The sequence below is a fragment of the Trichechus manatus genome, unplaced genomic scaffold (assembly GCF_000243295.1).
Source record: "Trichechus manatus latirostris isolate Lorelei unplaced genomic scaffold, TriManLat1.0 scaffold00151, whole genome shotgun sequence".
Classification (NCBI taxonomy): domain Eukaryota; kingdom Metazoa; phylum Chordata; class Mammalia; order Sirenia; family Trichechidae; genus Trichechus; species Trichechus manatus.
In genome coordinates this window covers 6,452,386-6,470,658 of record NW_004444087.1, presented here as the reverse complement: position 1 = coordinate 6,470,658, position 18,273 = coordinate 6,452,386, and positions in this window count along the sequence as shown.

The window sequence follows — 18,273 nt, the reverse complement described above, 5'->3', positions numbered from 1 at the left end:
ATCAAATTAAGTAGAAAAACAAGTAATGGGAAAAAAAAAATCTTTAAATAATTATGGAGGTGGGCAGAGTTTTTTTGTGATCAAAATGGTTGATAACGCTTGTATTAGGAGTGAAAAACATCTCACATAAAAATTTAATCTGGATGTTTTTGTTGTTAAAAATCTCATGTGAATCATGAATTATGAAAAACATGACTGGGAAAAGCTGTGAACAAGTTGATTCAAGTATCTCAGGCATCTGATGATCTCACGCCCCAGTCCGGCTTGGCTTCTGGGACTGTCAGGATTTTATCAGGTTCAGAGCACGCGATGGCCTAATGCTGGCTCCAGGCCTCACCCGGCTCCTCTCACACTGGCGCCAGATGTTTGGGAAATTGTGGAAAACCAGGGCTCAGTCTTAAATACAGAAATCCTGAAAATGATGAGCACAGTGAAATTGACTTAGATGTCAGACCCTTGACCTTTGACTCTTGGCTGAGGAGTGAACCTGGTCCTGCCTTCCTTTATTCAACAAACATTTATGAAACACCTACTGTGTGCTAGGCAAGAGCCTTGGTGGTGTAGTGGTTAAGAGCTTGGCTGCTAACCAAAAGGTTAGCGGTTCGAATCTACCAGCCACTCCTTGGAAACGTTACAGGCCAGTTCTACTCTGTCCTATAAGGTTGCTATGAGTCTGAATTGACTCGCCGGCAATGGACTTGGTTTTTTTGGTTTATGTGCTAGGCCAGTAGGTGATGCAAGTACAAAGAGAAATAAGACAAGGTCCTCAAAGAGCTAAGTCCAGTGGGAGAAACTGAAAAATACCGGCCATACCACGTGACAGATTGCAGGCAATGTTTGATTCTGTGATAGAATCCATGTGATGTGCACTGGGGGCCAAAGGATGGCCTCCACCTGGAGGGACAGAGCAGCCTGGCCCAGAGAACCACTGGCTGAGCTGCCTTGTGAAGGGGGAGTGGGGACTCACCTGTTCCTTGCATGGGGTCATTAGATGCTGGGCAAAGAAAGAAGCCAGTGACAAGTCTGGTGCCTGGTATGTTCAGGCAGGGGTGATGTTAGAAAGCTCTAACAACTAACCAATCAGAATAGGCCAGTCAGAGTGGTCACTGGATATTAGCCAACCCAGTGGAGCCAGACAGGTGGGTATGGTGTGCTCAGGGAGCAGAGAGGCGTCTGGTGTGGCTGGAGCATTGGCCACACAACAGGCAGAGGCAGGTCAGAGGTGGAGATGGCAGAACAGGACTGAGAGGTCTAACTCCCGGGGAAAATAGAGGAGAGCCTGAAGGATTAACAGGACAGGGGCCAGAAGAGCATTCCAGAATGACCTCCCCCCGCTACCCTCCCGCTCAGGGAAGGGGGCTCTATAGACTGCCTAGTGGATGATTTGATCCCTATACTCTTGATTCTTGGGAACACAGAACCCGAGATTGCAAGAACGAAGGGGAATGAAAAGCAGAGAGGCCTGCGCCATTGTTCCCAGCCTGGTTCTCTTTCTTAATACGTGGCCAGGGCCCAGTCACTGGACATCCACTTTCACCACGTCACCATTGCCCATGACTTACAAACCAAAAGCAAGATCTAGCCCATGCAGACTTGATTTCAGCATCACCTTCCAACCCCTATTCTACGTAACACCATGCAAGTCAGGTGCAGCCTAGCCCAGCCTGGAGGAAAAATCCACACTTAATGCCCTCTGCGGGGCACTGCTTTCACCCATGGAGCCTGGCCTCCTGTAAGAGTTTGGTTCAGTTGCCTGCACTGCAGGCAGATGAATGGCATCCATGTGGAACCACAAAAGGATCCCAGGTACTTTACTTGCATTATCTAAGTTATGCCCTCAGCAGGCTGTAAGCAGTTCCTCCCTCAAATCACAAAGTTACAAAATATACTATGCCCTTGTTCCTTGCGTCCAGTAAAACTGCAAGGTAGCACATATCACCGATCTTCAGAGTTGGTTCCAAATCCTGGACCCCACAAACATTAAGTCCATCAGTGCTGAGGGTCTGAGGAATTATTGCCACTTTACAGATGAGGAAACTGATGCTCAGCCAATGTGACTTGCCCAAGGTCTCCCAGTTAGTGGCTGTAGAGCCAGGATTCAAGCCAGGCCTGCCCTACCCTAAAGCTTGTCCCATTTTCACTTTGCTACCCTTTTTCTTTTGGTTGTGACCATACCCAAGTGATCATGAGATGTAAGGTGCATGAAATCCCACTGGAACTCAGAGTTTTGTTTTGCTTTTTTCTCCTCCTCCAAGAAGGACTATGAAAGTTGGACACGTCCACATTCTTTCCATGCTCTGGACACTCTTACATAACTCATCTTCAGATCAGCCTTTCAAGGTGTGTTATTGCCCCCCTCTTCAAATGGAGAATCTGGAGATCCCTCAGCTGGTTACTGGCCTTCCTTCTCCATGTCACAGTCCCCCAGTGACGGGGGATATCTTAGTTTCCTAGTGCTGCCATAACAAAAAATACCACAAATGGGTGGCTTTAAATAACAGACACTTATTTTCTCACAGTTCTGGAGACTAAAAGTCCAAATCAGGGTCTCAGCTGCATCAATTTCTTCTGTGGGCCTCTCTGCTAGTTTCTGGTGTCTGCTGCAATCTTTGGCGTTCCTTTGCTTGTAGATGGGTCCTCACATGGTGTGTGTCTCCTTCTGTGTGTATTCGCTCATTTTATAAGACATCACTCAGAAGTGATTAGGTTTAGGACCCACCCTTATCTAGTATGACCTCATTAACATAACAAAAGAAAACCAGGGTTATATTTACAAGGTACAGGGGTTAGGACTTCTACATTTCTTTTTGGGGGACACGATTCTCAATCCATCACAGGGGAAGGAGGGTGCTTTCCAGCTCAGGTTCTGTGCTGGACTTCAGTTACAGCCTCACTTTGCAGAAGTAGCTTTCCCAGTGGCCACCTCAACCCAGAAGGCACAGGTCTCCCTGGAGAGCAGAAGTTCTCCCTGGAGAGCAGAAGTTCTCCCTGGAGACTTCTCAGGGCACTTTGTGAGCCCTTTACAAGAGTGTGTATTATCTTTAACTGTCCTTCCCCACTCTACATGCTGCAGGAAACAGGGTCAAACTGCTTATCTTCAGAGCGAAGTGTCCTCAAATAAGAACACCAAAGGACTACTGCTTTAGTCCCAGCAGAGGTGCTATTATTGAGTCACATCAGCCAGGAATGCCCTCAATCATTCACCACATCATTACTGAGAGAGCCAGGCCCTGGAGACAAGACAGTCAGGGAGAAGACAGAACCTGGTCCCTGCCTCACTGTACTTACTGGTTAGCAGGATGATAAGCAAACCTGGAGTGATTGCTTGGGGAGTTTGGTATTGTGCATACTGACAACAGGAAAAGTGAACCAAATCCTAACTGAATGCTACTTTGCTGAGTTACATACATGTTTTCTTTATTTATTTTCATTTACTTATATGCTAAGCAAATGTATAAGTATATATACATATATATATATATATATATAAACTCCTGCTGTATCAGTCAGGGGCCTAGCAGGAAACAGAATCAAACTTAGATGACTCACAAGAATTTAAGAAAGGATAAGGTATAAGGTGTGGGCAAAATTAAGGGTGCTAACAAGGGATGTTGAGGCACCCTGAGATTAGCAATAGCAGGAAGCTGTCAGCACCCCTGGGTCTGAAGGGGCAGAGGAAGGAAATGGTGTTCCTGGAGTCCAACGACAGCTGGAGGCATGGTGGGGGGACCATCTGGTGGGAGCCGTAGTTGTGGGAGGACGTAGCTAAGTCAGAACTCCAGAGACAAAGCCAGGAGGGGAGGGAGTGGGGAGGCAAAGCCCCAGCCTTTCCCTTCTCCCACACTCCAGTCTCCAGCAGTGCCCTACCATTTGCTGAACCCAGTGGGAAGCCAGGATACAAGGGGGCCCTGGCACCCCAGCCTCCCTGGGGCACAAGGCAGGGTATGAATGAGAGCAGAGTGGCTGTGGGGGTGGAGAAAGGTAAATGAAAACAACCATGAACAGTTGGAGGGGGGACCCACAGAGAAATAAACTAAGGGGTCTACCGTCAAGAAGCTGTCAGTCTGGGAGCTCAGTTGCCAGGGTAAAGTCATACGTAGTGGCCGAATACTGCTGGGAAAGAGGAGGTGTTCAAGAAGAAAGGGGAAAGTTAGGATTTAGCTATTTAATCTGTGCTTTTAAGATAGTCAGAGTGCATAATTCAGTCTCAAAGTGGGAGGGTGGCAATGGTGATGGTAGTAATGGTGGTGGCTCATCATCACCAGTCCTGTCTACTTGGATCAACTACAAGACAACCACCAGCTGTCCCCGGCGTTTGTGCTGGGAATTTCAAGCCATAATGTGTGTGCATCTGGGCCTTAACGAGAGATCATGGAGGCTCAGTAATGTTTGGAGGGAGAAGAAATTATTGCATTAAGCAATATGATCTTCAGCAATCGACAGCTGGTGATTCAGGAGCTTTCAATCTTTTATTTTGTCTGAGGCTGAGCAGCTAAGTCTGGTGTTTAGCTATATTTTGTATTGATTTTCAAAATGACAAAGGAAATTTCAAAAGCTGTCAAACAAACAAGAGACATTTATAAAATGAAGTTACGTTTCATTGCAATTTATGCTTTCCTCCTCATCTATTATGGATATTTCATTAGCAATTAGTCAGAAACTTTTGAAGCCAGCTTCAGAGTTTGTCATTTAGAGCTTTCATATCAATTTCCTTAAAACATAAGAAATAACATTCCTATAAATAAAGCAAAAGGCTAAGTATGTAGGCAGATAATGCAATGCAGAAAGGAAAACATAATTTCCAAACATATGCAATTATGAAAAATAGAATAACAAAGTAGGCAATGTTGCAAATTAAGTTCCCAAACGTACATTTCATTTTAGCTTAATAAAATATCACTTATATTGCAGTAATACCACTTAATTATTAAAATTCCTATCCAACCAGATTAATAACTATGTAAAAGATGCTTGCCTAAATTCTAAATTTCCCCATCCACTCAGCAGTCCCTCATTATGAAGACAATCCCTCATTTTAGAATGAATTCCCTTCTGTCCCTCAAAGACCTGCTGTTAACTCATTTTTAACACTGCAGATGATTTACATCAGATGTCATGGATACATCATTTTACGTTTATTTTGCACCTACTATATCTTCCATGTAAAAGCTGGACAATGAATAAGGGAAACTGAAGAAGAATCGATGCTTTTGAATTATGATGTTAGTTAAGAATATTGAATATACCATGGACTGCCAGAAGAACAAACAAATCTGTCTTGGAAGAAGTAGAGCCAGAATGCTTCTTAGAAGTGAGGATAGTGAGACTTTGGCTCATGTACTTTGGATATTTTATCAGGAGGGACCAGTCTCTGGAGAAGGACATCGTGCTTGGTAAAGTAGAGGGTCAGTGAAAAACAAGAAAGCCCTCAAGGAGATGGATTGACACAGTGGCTGCAACAACGAGCTCAAGCATAACGACTGTGAGGATTGTGCTGGACTGGGCAGTGTTTCGCTGTGTTGCACATAGGGTCACTATGAGTTAGAACCAACTCAGCAGCACCTAACAACAACAACACATCTTCCTAGTCCGGGGACTGAACAACGTATCTTCCTAGGTTCAGGCAAATTTTAAAGAAATACAGTTCATAAAGAACTATGTTTTGAGGAAGAAAAACAATTTTTACATTAGCTAGGTACCTTCCCAGACACTTGACATACATTGCCTTAATTACTCCTTACAACAAGTTTGTGAGGTAAATATTGTTTCGCCCATTTTACAGATGAGGCAAGAGAGGCTTAAGGAGATCACACAGCCAACAAGCGGCAGAGCCTAACCTGAACCCATATCTTCTGCTTCACCATTTGGGGCTTTTTTCCATTCCCCCCGAGACCACACTGCAAAGGCAACTAGTAATAATTACCTAATATAATTTCCAACATAGCTATTCACATCAAATTCCATTCACTTATGATTTGGCTTTTGCTGGATCATTAGCAACCTTAATGCCTGGTAATAGCGATGGGACCCGTCTCCATCCATGACACATTGTGTGACTGTATCTAAATTGATTGTTTTATTAATCAGTAACATGCCATGGAAATTCAATCACAGAGTAGGAGTTTGACTGGGGACTAGACAACCAGACAGGATATGTTGGGGAAAATTTTGTCTGTGTTAAAATATGTTTTTGAAGTTTCTGCTGTCCTTTTGTGGTTTCTCTTTACTCAATGGTTATTATTATCTTGGCCTCATGACACCAAACATTAAGACCTCAGTGGGATTCGAGTCAGGTGGGAAGACTGTTTTTACTCCACGGGATCTGTTGCCTCTCGCGCTTAGTGGGAGCATCGAGGTTTTGGAATCAGGGAGAAGCTTCGGTGATTAACTCAACCACCGCACCATTTCTAGCAAGTCAGGATGATCATGCCAGTGGCTTGAGGGTCCAGAGCCTGGGAAAGGCAAGTCCCTTACTTCGGTTACAGCGACTTCAGGCCTCTAAAGGTTGTGTGTGGTTGTATGGGGGGCAGAGAAGGGACGGGAATGGGCGCGTACAGGTGGTACCTCCTGCTCCGTGAACTTGGAGATAAGGAGACAAGAGCCTCAGGGATACTGGTCCACCCCCATTACTACTTACTCCGGAAGTAAGGAGACTGTGAAGGGACCTTAATCCAGAAACCCCTGGCCAGGCCGGAAGTGTGACCTGAGAATGTTTCCTGTCTGTCTAATACCTCCAGAAGGACAAAGCTCGCTCAGTGTGGGCCATTAGCAGGATAAGATGGCAGTTGTTAATTTCAGCGCACTCCATGGAAGGGATGCTGTCGCTTCCTGGCTGCTGGTCGTTATCTGTGAGTGTGTGGTGGGGAGTGGGGACATACAGGAGCACCTGTTTTACCTTGGAGATGATTGTTTTGTTTTAATTAATAGACTTTATTTTTTAGAATCATTTTAGATTTACAGAAAAATTGAGCAGATAGTAGAGTTCCATGCAACCCTTCCCCTGAACACAGTTTCTCCCATTATTAACATCTTCTATTAGTGTGGTACATGTTACAATTAATGAACCAGTATTGACACATAATTGTTAACTAAAGTCCATAGTTGATATTAACATTCACGCTTTGTGTTGTACAGTTCTGTGTTTTGACACATGGGTAATGTCTTGTGTCCAATACTACAGAATCATACAGAATAGTAGCATCCTCCCAAAACTGCAAAACTATGGATACATTCCTCAGGCATTCTCATCTTCCTGAAGTTAACCAAAAACAATTCTCCAGGGGCAAGGCAATATGAACAAATATCACACTCCCGATGGGCTACCAACATTACATGGCATGGACTGGGGCTGGTGAACAATGTACTGTGACCACCATGAAAAGAGCTGGAGAGCAGAAAAGTGTGCAACAGTTAATGAATGAGAAAAAAACAAAAAACCCGATGACGTTGAGTTGATTCCTACTCATAGCGACCCTACAGGACAGAGTAGAACTGTCCCATACAGTGTCCGAGGAGCGCCTGGTGGATTTGAACTGCTGACCTTTTGGTTAGCAGCTGAGCTCTTAACCACTACACCACCAGGGTTTCCTAGTGAATGAGAGCAGGGGCCAAAGATTCCTTTTGGGGTAAGGAGAAAGGAGCAAGAAGAGTAAAACTTTCACTTGAATGATAACTATGCTCAGGCCCCGTTCTCGTGCTTCCTGTGTATTAACTCATCTCATCCTAACAAAGATCCTGTGAGGTCAGTAAGATATTTTATGTATTTTATAGATGAGGAAGTACAGGCACAAAGTTTAAGTAAATTAAGCCAAGGGCCCAGAGATAGCAAGTGTTGGAGCTGAAATTTCAATCCAAGTAGTCTAGCTCTTACCCCCCCGCCCCCCCCCCCGACCATTTGGCATGAGTTTGATACATTTTCTTTCATTTTCACCACTGTCTATGGGATGGGTTAGTTATGGTTCAGATGTTATATGGAAGGAAACAGAGACTCAGAGAAGCTAAACAACTAGCTCTAAGTCACCCAGCTTCAAAACTGCAGAGCTAGGGTTTGAACACAGGTCTGTTCAGTCTGCTGTCAATGCCTGTGGCCTTTTCTGGTCGATGATGATAACGCTGTCTCATGTGAGACAGAGAGTGAGCGAGGACTTAGCTCTTTTCTTCATCTGCAAAGTGGCCTCGATTGTTCCAGGGAGGGTGAGGGGAGGCAGTTTCAGAGAAGCAGTGACAGGAAATTTGGTCTATTGTTTGAAACATGAGGTGCAAACAAGTCCCCGCTTTGAAGTGTCGAACAACAAATTCCGCTGGGAATGGAAAGGCGAGAAGCTACATGATTCTTGAGCTGGTGTCAAATGTGCCCGCGGATGGCACGGGGGAAGAGGTGGACCTCGAAAAACTGGGGCAGAATTTGTTTGAAGAGTACTTACATGTCTTAAATAGATCAGGCTACAGGGGGAGGTGAGGGGGGCAGTGAGTCATTTCTTTTTTTTCTAAGGGAGCCAGTGTTTGAAGGAAAAAATAGCATTCAAAGGTGGGGGTCGGAAGCAACCAGCTCAACAGTAAAACAGACCAGTTTTAAAAGAAAACAAAACCAAGCCCCAAACCCCACCACCTGGTCTGACTCGGTTGGTAATAAAATGCTATCGGATAAACGGAGCTTGTGTAAACTAATCCCACCTCCCACTCACAAGTAAGTATTAAATTTAGGAATGAGAGAGGCTGAGATACTGGGTTACCATGAGGCAAACTTGGAATTACTTGAAATTGTTTTACTGAACTGTGAGTCTTAACTCTAATAATCCATGACCCCACCCTCCCAGCCATACATGAAGCCAAAATGGGTTTGTTAATCAGATACTTCCCCAGACAGTCCATTAAACCAGACTCCCCTACAGTGAAGAAGCAAGAACCCTGGGCAATTAGCAAGTAGATTCCCAATGATGACTAGGAAAACACACCCTTTTCCAACTACTTAGATTGCCAAACATTCCGTCTCCCTGTACTTAAGGGGGACTTTTGACTCTCTTCATTGTCTCTCATTTGCAATCAATGTCTCGTTCAAGACCGAGGTCAGGTTATCAATCTTTATTATAGATGCCCTGGATCAGGGTGTCTGGAGCCTCAACTGTCATAGAGAGAAGATGTCTGCAGACAAGACCTCCACAGGGAAAGACTGCTGGCAAGTGGACTGCTGTAAGGTAAGATGAAGCGATCGCTCCTGGACAGGCAATACCCAGGCCTTCCTGCAGAGGTGGAAGGGAGGCTCCCAGGTAGGTTCTGACCAGGTGGAGACCCAGGGATGATGGAGCAGCAGCATGTAGGCATAATACGGTACAAAGAACCCAGGCTTTGGCTTACCAGTGAGTCAGTCACGTTGCAGAGTTCCTTTACAACTCTGAGCCTCAACTTTCTTATTTGTAAAAGGGGGATAATGATTCCAACCTTGCAAAACTGCTGTGAGGATTAGACATAAGCTTGTGGTATACATAGTAGACACTTAGTGGACAATAATTGTTGTTAGCTGGTTTTACAGGCAAAGATGACTCTTCCAGGCATGTGCCTTTCAATCTGGCCTCTCCACCCTCAGGAGATCAGTAGATAATAATGATGTTCTCCATGGCTCTATTCCCAATCATCTGCCAAAGGTTTCCATAAATGCAATTTATTTGGGGGAGGCCTGACCTCAGAAATCTCCAAAGGGGCAAGAAGTCTAAGGGAGGTGTGTGGCTCAGTCAGAACTGGGCTGGAGCCTCGGACCCTGGTGATTGAAGAGCAGTGCCTACCAACCACAGCGACAGACCTGGATGGGGTTGTTTTGTGGAGTCTTTATTTCCACCAAATATCATTCTTTTGTGCACATTACATGACTTACAGGATCTAACCAATTATATGTTTTCAGGGTCTTCCAACCCGATTTTAAGCTCTCTCCAGGGCAGGAACTACTGCATTTCAGGATTTTGTATACACCATTCCCCACCTTCACCTTCCCACCTGTCCCCAGCACGTGAGCATGCATGTGCGCATGTGCCTGCGCGCGCGCATGCGGACGCCATGCTGGGAACGTGGATACAGACTTCCGGAGCAGTTGTGGATTTGTGTTGACTTTATTTCACATCGCACTGGGGAAAGCGGGAAAGTTTGCTTCTGTCTGTATGTGGTTGTAGTCTCACTCCTGATTTTTGAAATCAAAGGTCCAGGGTAAAAAGGCCTCGAAGCTGAATATTGGAATAACCCTTGCCAATGTCAGAGACCCACCAAAGACATATTTCACTGGAGTAATAAGTAGTTACATTGCCAAAACAAAGAAGGCTGAAGGATTACAATGCTCTGTGGCATGAAGAATGTATGTCAGGGAAGTGAAAGGCATTTTAATAACCAGCAATGACATGCCGCAGGATGAGAAGACCGTGAGGGGGATCCTCCCTCTCTCCGAGTTTCTTCCCACAGTGCTGAGCCCTCAAATGGAGAAAAGGCAGACAACCCCCAGGCTCCAGACCTGGCACACAGTAGGCCCTCACTAGATACTTATTGGAGGAAAAAATAAACAAAGGCAGTTGTTTCAGAAAGGCATTTGGGTGTGGACAGCTGAGATGTCATTAAAACGTGGTCAGAAAATTGTGCAGGTACTTGGGAGTCTGGTTGAGAAATCCAGTCTCTCTGTCAAACAACAGCTTTTTGGTGCTCTGAGCATCAGTCTGCTGGTCTGTACAACGGCACTAAAATATCAGCAGGGGTGCAGAGAAATAAAGTATATGGGTGTAATGCGGTTGATGAGATTAAATAATAACAGCTAACTTCTACTGGGTGCTTCCTGTGTGCAAGGAGCCTGGTGGCGCAGTGGTTAAGCCCTTGGCTGCTAACCAAAAAGGTCGGTGGTTGAGCCGTTCCTTGGGAGTAAGATGTAGCAGTCTGTTTCCGTAAAGATTACAGCCTTGGAAACCCTATGAAGCAGTTGTACTCTGTCCCATAGGGTCGCTATGAGTCAGATTGCCAACTGGTGTTTTGTTTTTTGTTTTTTTTTTTTTTACTGTGTGCAGGTGGCACCCTGAGCATTTTATGTGGATTTCCTCACAATCCTCAATGCACACGATGAGTTTGCACTTCTCCGGTGGAAATGGAGACTCAGGGGCGGTTAGCCAAGTTGCTCAATGCCAAATAGTTCTTCCCCAGAATTTGCACCCAAATCTGGCTCAGGGGTGTGTGCTTCAACAGGAAACTACCTCTCCTTAGTTCTGCTGTGTTTTGCTGACTAGATCAATTGGACAACAGTCCTTTTTGACTCAGTGAGTTAGAAATGGGCCCCCATGTGGGAATGAGCCATCTGCAGGAACTGCACATCACTTGCAGTGCTGTGACATATCCCCCTAAATGTCGGTCTCCTGAGTTGCCTCTTCAGAGATGCCATCTTCCCATCTAGCTGCCTTTAAAATGCCAGGCTGCTCTCCATCTCCTGGCTCCAGGCTGAACAGCCACTCACTGTTGCCCCGGCCCTCCTTGTATGGGCTCAGTCTGTGCCACTTAGTGCATGCGTTTCCTGACCCCAAATACCCTCTTCCTTTCTTTCCAACCCTGAAATCCTGTTCTGTCCAAGACTCCATCATTTCTGAAATCTTTCACTCATGTATGCTGAGAATTAATCTTACCTATGGCATGTGTTAGCATTTCAGCAATTCCTTTCCCAGGTATTGTTCATCTTGTGCTTAAGGTGGAATCTTTTCTGTTGTTGTTTTTTCCTCACACGTTAATGCCCTATTCCCACTCCCAACTAAACTGGAAGCTTCTAAGGGCAGGGACCTTGTCCACTGCTTTGGGGTTTCTTTATAGTGTCTGGCACAGTGCTTTGCCCAACAGATGTCTGGTGATTGGACAATGGACTTTACAACATTATTGGTGACATCCTTATCTGTCCCACAGAACCCTTTTTAAGAACTGGCGTATCCTGCACAGCTATAGTTTGGCATTGTATTTGCTGTGCCTCCCTTCACTTGGAACATAACGGCTTCAGTTTCTCTCAAATGCTTTTGTATTTTATATTCACTTCAATTAGCATTAATAGAACAACACTTTGCACCTTTATAGGACCTTTCTTTGGAGAGCCCAAAAGCATTTTACAAGAAAGTATTAATTATTCCCATTTTACAGGCAGGAAACCTGAGGCAAAGTCAAATAGTGACTCAGTGGCAAAATTAGGACATGATTTTCCCTCTCTGTTTTCAATTGTCTGTTATTAATCACTAAATCATGCTACCCCTTCTAGTGTAGAGTTAAATTACTGTTTAAGGAAATGATAATGTCAGACTTTATCAGCATCATTTTAAATGATATTTGCTATTTTCCTGCATTATAAGGGTAATATATTCTTATGTAGAAATATGTAAAATATAAAATATTAAAGAAGATAAAAGTCACCCATAAATTCATCGGCCAGACATCCACTATTAACATTTTACTGGATCTTCTTTCAACATACTATAAGCATATATAATATGCTAGTGTTTGTAATTGAGCTCACATGATATCTTGCTTTTTTTCTTATTATGTAATAAATGTTTTACATGTCACAACACATTTTAGTAAACATAATTTTAATGGCTACATAATATTTCAGTGTTATTTAATAATTCTGTCACTGTTTCATTTTGCTGTTTCTTTGGTTTGTTTTGTTTTCAGGAATATTTCTGTGATGAAAATATTTGCATTTTATTTTATTTAATATTTATGCTTTTCAGATTATAAACGTAGGTGAATATTTTAATAAGAAAATAATAGTCACTAGATTAGACGCCCATTTGCCTGGCTTTGCACCCACTTCTCTCTCACACACAAAAAGTTGACATGCTATGAAATTCTGCCTTGGTTAAAGCTAGCTACTTAAATCTCTATAGATATTATAATACAGACTCTCAAAAACTGACACCAGCTCAAATATTTAATGTGAACAGAGCTTGAGGGAATGAAAAAAGTTTTCTACTGACTGCTAGAAATATCAGCTTTTTCCACTGGAACGAGCTTTCAAAATCTTGCAAACCACACTTACCCAGGAAAAAAAAAAAAAAAAAAAACACAATCTGACAGTGCTTATGACAAAAAAAAATCTAATTACATTTCATGAAAACAAATCATCATTCATCTCTAACTGTACAACTGCAGAGATGTGTCATAAAAGATCTTGTGGAGGAACAAAACAATTCTTTGCTTCGTATTGTGAATACAATTTAAAAACAAAAAACAGGTCTACGTCCTATATGATCTGGCACTAGGGACACAGCTGTGTGTTTAAAATATTGAATGGCAAACTGATATAATAAGAGCAATATTAATAATGAAAGCTCCATATAAATAGAATGCATATGGCTCATAACTCCCGGGAGGAAAGGAAAGGAATTAATATAAAGTCTTAGCACAGAACTTGAACTTTACATTAAGCAAGATAATAATAATATTTATATAGTGCTTTACATCTTTCAAGCTACTGACTATGTACACTATTAATTTCTAGCAATTCAGCAATGACATCAGTGAGAGTCATAGAGGATGGCATTTATTTTAATAGTGTACAGGGAATATGTAATATGATACTCACATAGCATCTTATGAGTGGGAGGAGGTAAAGAGGGAAAACTGAGATGTGATATTCTAGTCAATTCTAAATTTCAAGAGAATTTATATTAGAGTATAAGTTTAATCAGAGACTGGAGCTGAGGGTGAGTGGCTAATGAGGTGGGGTTTGGGAACTTGTGTGAGAATAAGCAGCCCCAGATGCCCTCTTTGGGGTTTGGAAATCCTGGAGCAGTGAGCAGTTGAGTCAATTAAGCTAGATGTATTTTCGAAGTATAAGCCTCCATCCGAGAGAGCAAGCTACACATTTTCTTGTTTAAGACAAGTGGAGGAGAACAGAAAGTAATCATTAGAGGTGTGGAAAGATACCTAGAGTGAGTGTCATCAACATATGCTGTCCAGAAGTGGAAGGCAGAGTTAAATGGAAGGCCAGAAGAAATTAAGTCTTTGAAGATTCCAAAAAGGGTCTTGGAGACTGAGAGATGCTGTCACCAGAGAGAGACTGCGAGGGTGGTGGATAAGAGAGTCTACTGTTTAGAAATCATTATAGTTTGCTCTTACAAGTTTGGCAGGTTCTTGGTACAATTATGTAACTACACATACATTTGGCGTATAGAGATGAATTATGTACTATGCATGTAATTACATGTGGCTAAATGTGTACTTTTATTTGGTGGGTATTTACATAGTACAGTGAATAGTGTACTTAGAAATAATTAACATAAAGTGTTATTTAAAACACAAAACAATTAAAAGTAGTTTGGTTTTCTTGAGCTAAAAAATAAAAAAAATCTGCAGTCTTCTTTTTATGTCTTCCAGTAGTCTATGCCAAATCGTTCTGGAAGACAATCACCAAAAACAAAAGGAAGAGAGTGTAATTTCCCTCTGTTATTCATAATCTTTTGATTTAAGAAAAAGGCCTTTTAAAATGTGAAGTGTCTCAAAACTTCTGTCGGGCCTCTTAGATACTACTAAATTTAAAACATTTACAAATTCAGTCACCTTGAATGGATACCCTGGTATCATTTTGAACTTCCATATTTGTAAAATCAAGATTACCCATATGCCTTATTAGGAGTATGCTTGTTTTACCATGCATCAGATTAGCCATGGTTTTAAAGTATGTCTATTCGTGGATAAATTATGATGCAAATATTTAGCATTGTGTATTGTCTTCGGTTATTTGAAATGTTTCTTATTGAAAACTATTCAAAACCAGCTCTAACCTGGATGCAAAAAATGTTCAGAAAATGAATTAAAGTTTTAGAAGGAATCTCTTAATTTTTCTTTTTAACATATCACATAGGACAGAAGATTTGTGAATTTTTTCATTATTCTTGGAGTTGGGTAAAGAGCCTAGATTATTCCTCAATTTTTTCTGGAGATAAAATTTCTAGGTGAAATTTTATTTTATGAGTCCATAAAATAAATAAGATCTCAAAACATGAGGACACTTTTGTGAGGGAAAAAGAGTATAGCTTTTTTTTTTTTTTTTTTTTTAAAAAAAAAAAGGCATACAGTGTAGGATATTTTTTAGTTTGGAAGAAATTCTTGATTGATAATTTTTTCAAGGAGTTAGGCTAAGGGCATCAGAAAAATTACTAAATTTGAATCTTCAGAAAACAGCACAATACATTTTCAATTTAGTAATAATTTCATTTTAGTAATAATCCATATAGTATTTTGGAAAATGATCAATTTATACCTCAATGGATTTAATAAACTGCATGTAGATGATGAAGGAGAGGCATGAATTCTAGGACGGTAGGGAAGAGTGAACTCCTGAAAGTGCCTTACAATTTTCTGTAAGTGACATTAGTTAGTATTATCACATCCCCAGTATGGTCACTAATTTTTTTTTAAGGCAAAATAAAATGGACCAGAAAAAGAATTGAGGAATTCTTGGTTCATATGTTGCCTTATTTGGTGCTAAGCTGTTATTTCTTTGAAAGATGTGGGGAACAAACATCATTTTGGTCAGTCCCTCATCTGATTACTGGGGCGGTGAATTAGTCATATACTCGGGAATTGTGAGCTTTTTTTTTTTTCCTAAAGGGAGGGTCTGACCAGCAAAAGTAACTAAATACCCCTGGGCTATTTTTTTTTGTGCTTCATTCTAAGTAATCTCAATGACAAATAAAGGTGCTTCTCTAGGACTGGGCCGGTTGTCTTACTGAGCTTACTGAGCTTTCTCACACTGTGCTCTGGTGGGGCATAGCTATTATGTAATTATACTTAGAGGTGCTAATGGAGATCAAGGTCCTAAAAGCTTCTATTTTCTAAATATTTTATACACTACACGGCTTTGTAGATCTACTGTATTTGGATGTCAGTGAGTCCTCCTGAGCTTTTACAACGGCGAGGCTGAAAGTCATTCTGAAGAAAAATAAATAAATTAAAAAACATTATTTATTTATATAGTTGTAAACTATATAAATATATATAGTTCTTATATATATAGTTCTTAGTCTATGTCTATACTCACTCAAGAAAAATAAAATGTATTTTATAATATTTTTTAGGTCCCTGAAAATTATTTTGCTCAGCTAAGACCACTTTTGGTCAGTGGTTTATCTTGAATGATTTTCCTTTTAAAATGGTAGCATTTCCTTTTTAAATGATGCTGGCAAAGTTTTTGTAAAGTTTTTCTTCCCTGTAGAGAGCAATAAGCCTGTATAACCCAAAATGTTGATAGAAATTAGATTTTATTTAAATAGAGCTTAGGACTCTGGCCATTCAATATAGTATGTCTCTATTGAATCTGGTTAGCATGGAAATAATATAAATACAACCAGAAATGTAACAAGGATATTTAATACTACTCAAATTTATTTCTAAAATATTGCCATGGATTCAGAACCCTGAATTCCAACCAGATGTATTTCTGGAGTATTACACAGGTCATATATATTTCACTTTTTTGGTTCAAACCCAGGGGATTGACACGATAATTAGATTGAGAACATGTGCACCAAATCCAAACCATTTCCCTGATCCTTCCTTCAGCCTTCCCCACGGGAAGTTTTTTTTTGTTTTTGTTTTTGTTTTTCAATTTTTAAGCCCCTGCACATTTTGTCTAGCCACCTTTACGGCAATTCCGAGGTCTCGCCTGCCTGCCACCGTACAAGTAGGGGAGAGGGCAGACGGACCCCCAAGCGTGGGCTAGGGGAGAAATCCTTAGAAGACGCATTTCGTCGGGACAGGAAACGCCAGAGCTGGCGATACCGTTTCCCGCCTGGAGCCAGGCTCTGGGACAGGGCGTGGCCAGGCACGGGGCTCGGGGCGCGCTGGTGGGCACGTGCGCGGGTCCGGAGGACGCAAGTGTCGGGGCGCCGCCGCCCTCTACTGGGCGGCGCCGTCGGAGCTGCAGCTGCGGCCGCCCGCCGACTGAGCGCGCGGGCTCCGGCGCTGCGCACCCCCGCAACCCTGGGAGGCCCGAGGTTGGGGGTGCCTTACCTGGCGCGAAGTCCCAGCATCAGGCCGGGCTCCGGACGCGCCCCTCGACGCCCGTGCGCTCTCATCCCACCCGTTTCCTGTCCTTCGGGCGACTCAAGGCTGCGACAGGGGCGCAGAGTGAACCTCCTCCCAAGCTCAGGAGCTGCCGCTGGATGGAACTGAGGCCCCTGGTCCGGAGTGCGAGACCTGGGGACACGCATGTTCTTTAATTCTGGGTACTTTCATTTCTACTTCCTTCACTAAAAAATGCCGAATTCACTGCAATGATCACTGGAACTCAGTTGAAAAGCAATTATTTTCCACTTATACCTTTTATTTTGTATTCCATACAGATTTCATTTACATATAATTTTCAAGATTATGGAACACGGGAATTTAACTGCACGTTAAATGAAGTGCGGGCGAGTAGAGTACAGTAATCTACTGGAAACACAAACTCACACGTGTGTATAATCAATTAAAGACGATCATAAAACATGCTTTTGCAAGATTTCCGTGAAGAAACAAATAAAAAGATAACCTTTTTTTCTGTTTAAATTTTAGCATTTCTGTAATCTTCGGACCTTGCTTTCTGTTTTAAACAACTTTCCAAGTTTCTGCACCCCAAATAGTAAAAATCGAGGGGTCTCAACCACAGGAAGTTTCCAGGGCTGTTCCTCTGCAGAGATGTAGGGGCAGAAATGACTGTGCTTCGAGACTTTCCCTGTCGTGACCTAAGCTGAGGCAGCTCGGTGGACCTGGGCCACCGGGACCCCTGCAGACTGCGGTGACGTGGCGTTCTGGTGTGCGGGGACTCCGTGGCCCCGGCGTGGGACATTGCCATGTGCAGCTACATGAGGATCAGGGCTAATTCCTTCCAGCTCCAGTCCCCCAAACATGCAACGCAATTCAGAGGTGCTCGGTCTCTGAGTACCTGCTGCTGAGGCGCAGAGGGCTCGGTGTGTGGCCTCCGACGGCCAACATGCCCGGCACACGCGCGGCTGCCCTGGGGCCTGGGCCATGCGGTGTCTGGGCTCAGACAGGTGGTCCCGGCTGCTCCGCGCGCTCGGAGCCCTGCAGGAGGGCGAGCGAAACCCGGCGCGCCGCCGGCGCCCGCACAGACGCGGCCGACAGCCCCTACCGACTCGGCGCGGTAGGGGCTCCGAAGGCTCTGCGCTCGGCCGCCTGCTGCGATCCACCCCCTTCCCAGACACTCCCCAGGTGAGCCGGGCCTGGGGCCTCCCGCGGGTCTCAGGGCTCCCCTCCCGCAGCCCTCCAGCGCCC